Here is a 6000-nt window from a genome sequence, read left to right as displayed (position 1 = left end):
GGAGAGCTCTCTCTTTCAGGGGGTGGGGGGAGGGGCAGGGGCAGGGGGAAGGGGGGCACTCAGACTAGGCTGAGAAGAGATGGGGAACTGAGTGGGAGGAGTCATCGGGTTGCCAGGGTGTGACTTGGACTCAACCTCCTCTTCCCCTGGCAACTGCTGCCCCCCCCCAACATACACACACACACACACACACACACACACACGCACACACACGCACACACACGCACACACATACAGCTAGTAAACAAGACCGCAACCCAAAAAATACTTGCAGTGAATTTACTGTGTTGCTTTTGAGTGCATTCATTACATATATAGGAGCCAAAACAAAGCCAATTATAACAGACGGGAGCAAAAGTGTACAGTCTGAATTCCCCAAAAATGAGAACATCCATTGTTTTTTGCAATACACATATTGACATGCTATTGCAGTATTAAAATATATTTGCATAGACAAACAAAGGATGGAATCCAAAGTACAGGCTTGTTCCCAGTAGTGTCAAAAATGAAAAGATTGAAAGCAGGGACAGAGTTGAACCTGAGTTGCATCTTTGTCTGGGGGCTGCTGTGTACCTCTACTTGACTGTCTGGGGAACAAGTATTGGTTTCAGAAATACCGTGGGCTGTTTATGCAGTGATTTACTGGTATATGATGCAGAAGCAGGCATTGAGGGAGGGTGAACATTCCCTGTGGGGTGGGATGACGATGGTGGAGTAAAGGGGGGGGGGGATTAACAGAGTCAACACAAAAGGATTAGGGAGCAGAGATCTGTTGTTTTCATCATTTCTTCCTTCTAGGTTGTTTAACTCCCTCTCCTCTTCCCCAGTTCACACACTCTTTCAATGAGTTAGAAGACAGTTCAAACAGTTATGCATTTTTTTTTTAAATGATAACAGAATTGAAGGTCTAGGGTGCTAACGTAAGTTTCACATCCAAGTGTTGTTTATTTCGAACTGTGGGTGTTTAAAATTCATGTACAGGACTACTGTCTCAAAATAGGCATGTTTTAAACTTTTTGAAGGGACTATGCAATGCAGATGGGGGTCAGATAGTACTGGTGTGAAAGCTCTTCTCATAACAGCTTACCACATGCCATAAATAGCCAATTGCTATGATCTCACTGAGATAACATGCTGTCAAACAGTAGTCACCCCCTTTTTCTGCCTATTGTAAAAGATGTGGTCGACTGGTCACGCACAAAGCAAGCCACTCTATTCAGACAAACTCAGCACACGCACACATGCACAAAGCCCTCGGCCTGACCTTGATGCATGGCCTATGTGTGCTATCTCAAATGATCCCATTTAGATTCCACAAAAGTTCAATGAACACAAACAGTGAGAAAACCTCAGGGGTGAATGGGTTAAATACATTTTTCCACCTATTCGCACAACAACACTTTTTGTGAACAGTGTTGGACACTCCCTTGGGGACAGAAACCAGGGTGGAGTCTGATGTTATGCATCAAAAATGATAACTGAATGCATCACAATACATTTATCCATCTCATTACAATAAAATGTAATGACAAATTACTACACCACACCCAGTATTACACAGTGCAGTGCAGTTTATCACAGCCTCTGAAATTATCATTAAAATAAGCTAACTTCTTAAAAGAGGTTTATTGCAGAGCCTTTAGTTTCAACTGCATAACATTTTATCCATCTGTACGTTTGATCACTTCATTGGATGATTTTGTTATATGATTGCTAATTTATGCCAATAAGTTTGGTTATGATGCCCCAGAGGCCAAGTTAGAAACTAACATGTGGGCACCTGTAGAATGCAGCATTACCTTGCAAGTACTCAACGGAACAAATTGATACAGACAGACGGTGTACTAATACAAACAAAGGTGCCATCGGATAGTAGCATGGTGCTAGGCTCAATCATGCTTGAAATTAGGCTCTATTGATTAATCCACTGCCGTAGCAAGCTAATGAGGAGTCTATAAAAACCATTATAGTAATCAATTACAAATCCCTTACATACAACTAGAACTGAATCTCTGGTTGAGAACGTTTTATTGAGTATTATTTACGTCAAAAGATTGCAACGTGAACACGGTTCTTTTGTAAGAGATCGCCAGTTGTGAAACTGATGCCCATGAGAGTATCTTTGAAGCTCAGTGACACTCCCTGTGCCGATGAGGAGGTGGAAGGCTCTGGCATGATAGATATTGAGACACTGTCACTGAAAATGTCAGATTTTCTCATTAAAGATGCAGCACTGCGTACTTCCACTCTTCACATCTCCACTCGGGAGAAATGGAGCATAAGGTTCCTCTTCTGACCAGTAATGTGCAGACACCTCCTGACCAATCTGTGTCTCATGTCTGCACAGATGTTCTGTACACCCACATCTGACTGGATGCATTTCCAAATGCAAACCCTGAATTCTGGGATTCTTTAGCATTCACTTGCACAGCTTGAGTTGATTTCCTATTTAATCAGGCTAATTATTCAGTCATTTATCACTACTTCATCACTCAAGAGACCTCAACAAAGACATGTCTCTAATGATTTCCCCCTGCTGTTACCACAAGACACAGGTGGAAATGGGAGAATAAAAAATGTTATCTCTCAAAGGAATGATCGATGTTGGCAATCTTGATGGTTTAACCCTCTTCTAGCCCCACAAATCTCCACTTTAGACGGTCAGAACTGATAGGCGAACAGATTGAAGGTTGCTGGTCATACAGCAGTCAGTCCTTGAAGACCTATGTGGGTTTTTATTTCGCACCACAAGTGACATCAATCCACATGGTCATATTGAGGATACAGTCATATTTCTGATGATGATATATGTTGCTGGTGTTTGATCTATGATCATGAGCGACAGTGTCATGATGTATGTGTGAGGGCATGGAATTAAAGGGAGACGCAATTAATCTGGGTCTGACGAATTTCTTTCAAAATAAAGATTGCGTTCCAGGATTGATATTACTTATTAATGAAATTGAAAAAAAAGATTAATTTCTAATCAGTGTGACCAGTTCTTAATTCAATATTCATGTATTCACATTATGCCATATTGGATGTATTATTTTGCAAAGACAATCTAATATACTGATGATGTTACAGATGAGTGCCTGGGGCAGGACTTTGTATACTAATGTTATTGGCGCCATCTTTTGACCAAATTTGTTTACAGTTAGATCCTTTTTTTAATCAGACTTTTCCCACCATACATTTGTCAATCAAAATCATCTGGACTAATGGATAAATATGTGTAGACAGTATGGTGAGTGTGATCAATCTTTTTTCTTTTGGTTTTACAGTTAGCGGTTTTAAATCTATTGTATACAGAAATCGTTCACCATGGACTTTATTACGAGTTGCCTAATTTCCAGATGTTGTTACTGAATCGATCTTGGAAACATGAAAAAAAAGGTCTTCTGTCTTCAGAGACGTTTAATATGGTGCATTCTGTTTACTCATTGGAAATGTGTGATGTAAATTATTGCTATTACTGTCGGGGGTACTGTTAAGTAAGCCTCACAAGGTTTTCTGAATTTTCCAAAATGCCTCCCCATAGATTGTTGTAGAATGCCTATTGATAAAATTGGTTTTCTGCAAACTGTCTCCACTTTTTTTGGCTGTGCTTGGTCCAGATAAACTATAAATGGGAACTCCATGGGATAATCTCTCTTTCTTTGGAGACTATTTCTCTAATTATGTATTTAAATAGAGGGGTAAATATGTGTATTTAGCTTATGCTGATTGAGCACAATCTGACACCCCTTCTCTTCGACAATATGTTGAACGTTATTTTACTCATTTACTTATTAGTTGGGTATATTGTCCCTTATTTTCCTTGCACCTAGTTACATCATTGAAACTGAGAAATTTTCACAAAATGTTATTTTTTTGTCTTGATATTTTAAATGATATTTCTGTGTCTGAGACTGCTCTGTCTGCATGTAGGTAATTTCTCATTGGCTTGTGGCAATGATGGCAAAGATAGTCAGCCATATATAAATCTCAAATCTGATAATACTCATGGAAAAATATTCCCAACATACGTAATGGGATTTCGTAAACGAAATCATGGAAGTGTTAGATAAATCTCTCCTTTCAAATAAACATTTGATATTGAGATATTTAATGAGAATTTCCCGCAACCCGACTCCAGATAAGTGGGGGAGATGGATGGATAGAAGAAAGATGGGAAGATGGAAAGTTTACTTTGAAGAGCTGATGAATGAGGAAAATGAGGGAAGGGTAGAAGAGGTGACTATTGTAGACAACAAAGTAGCAGAGATTAGTAAAAGTGAAGTGACTGAGGAAAGCATTGAACAGGATGAAAAGTGGAAAGGCAGTTGGGCCTGATGCTATACCTGTGAAGGTGTGGAAGCTTCTAGGAGAGGCAGCGGTAGAGTTTCTGACTACGAAGTGTGATGATGCCCATTTTTAAGAATAACAGGTATGTACAGAATTGCGGCAACTATAGAGGGATAAAGTTGATGAGTCATACAATGAAGTTAAGGGAAAGAATAGTGGAAACTAGACTGAGAGTAGAAGTCAGCATTTGTGAACAGAATGGCTTCATACCTTGAAAGAGTACCACAGAGCAGTATTTGCTTTGAGAATGCTAATAGAGAAGTGCAGAGAAGGTCAGCAGGAGCTGCATTGCACTTTTGTAGACCTGGAAAAAGCCTATGACAGGACCTCTGGTATTGTATGAGGAAGTCTGGAGTGGCAGAGAAGTATGTTAGACTGGTGCAGGACATGTATGCGAGCTGTGAGACAGCGGTGAGGTGTGCTGTAGGTGTAACAGAGAAGTTCAAGGTGGAGGTGGAACTTCATCATCTCTGAGCGCCTTCTTGCAGTGGTGATGGACAGGGTGACAGATGATAGACAGGAATCTCCATGGACATGATGCTTGCAGACAACATTATGATCTGTGGTGAGAACAGGGAACCGGTTGAAGAAAATCTTGAGGTGGCAGTATGGGTGTGTGAATGAGAGGAACCCGGGTGGAACGGTGAGGCTACAGGGAGTGGAGATCAAGAGGTTGGAGTATTTCAAGTACTTAGGGTCAACAGTCAAGGGCAATGGAGTCTGGAAAAGAGGTAAAGAAATGGGTCCATGCAGGATGGAATGGGTGGGAAAATATGTTAGGGGTACTATGCGATAGAAGAATGAAAGGACACAGTGGTGAGATGCAAATGTTGTATGGTCTCGAAACAGTGACAATGATGAAAAGACGGGAGGCAAAGCTGGAGGTCACAGAGATGAAGATGTTGGGGTTTACTCTGGGAGTGATGAGGATGGATAGGACCAGGTTGTTTTGGAGAGAAGGTCAGAGGAGGGATAGTGAATATATTGGTAGACAGATGCTGGAATCGTAGCTGCCAGGCAGGAGGTCTAGAGGAAGACCAAAGAGAAGATTTATGGACATAGTGAGAGAGAGGATATCAAGGTAGTTGGAGTGAGAGAGGAGGATACAGAGAATAGGGTTAGATGGAGAAGGTTGATTCCCAATGGCAACCCCTGAAGGGGAAAGCCGAAAAGAAAGGGGAAGAAGAACCAGGGGAAAACCTTTAAAAGGGTGGAAAGGGCTTTTGAAGGGGTTTTCAGGTAAACAGCAAAGTAGAGCCCTTCATGAGTGAATGAATGGGTGAGCTGTTGCCCCCTTGTGGTGAAATTTAGGTATAGACAGTTATATTTTTCTGTATTTTTTTTTTTTTTAAAGTGTCCTAATGTTCCTGCCTCAGTCATTTATAAACATTTTAAAACACAAAGATGTGGTCTAAATTGCTGCCATAATTATATGTAGAGTGTAATTAGCTTTTTAAGAGCTGTTTTTTTTTTATGGTGGATAAATAGATTTTTCCAGGTAGATCCATCCAGCTCATCGGGGGGGGACTTCAAGGCATTCCCAGGCCAACCTGTAGACATAATCTTTCCAGCGTGTCCTGGGTCTTCCCCGTGGTCTCCTCCCAGATGGACTTGCCCGGAATACCTCCCCTGGGAGGTGTCCAGGAGGCATCT

The sequence above is a fragment of the Fistularia commersonii genome, chromosome 25 (assembly GCF_037954325.1).
Source record: "Fistularia commersonii isolate RoL2024-O1a breed Wild chromosome 25, RoL_Fcom_v1.0, whole genome shotgun sequence".
Classification (NCBI taxonomy): Eukaryota; Metazoa; Chordata; class Actinopteri; order Syngnathiformes; family Fistulariidae; genus Fistularia; species Fistularia commersonii.
Note: the sequence above shows the minus strand (reverse complement) of the source record.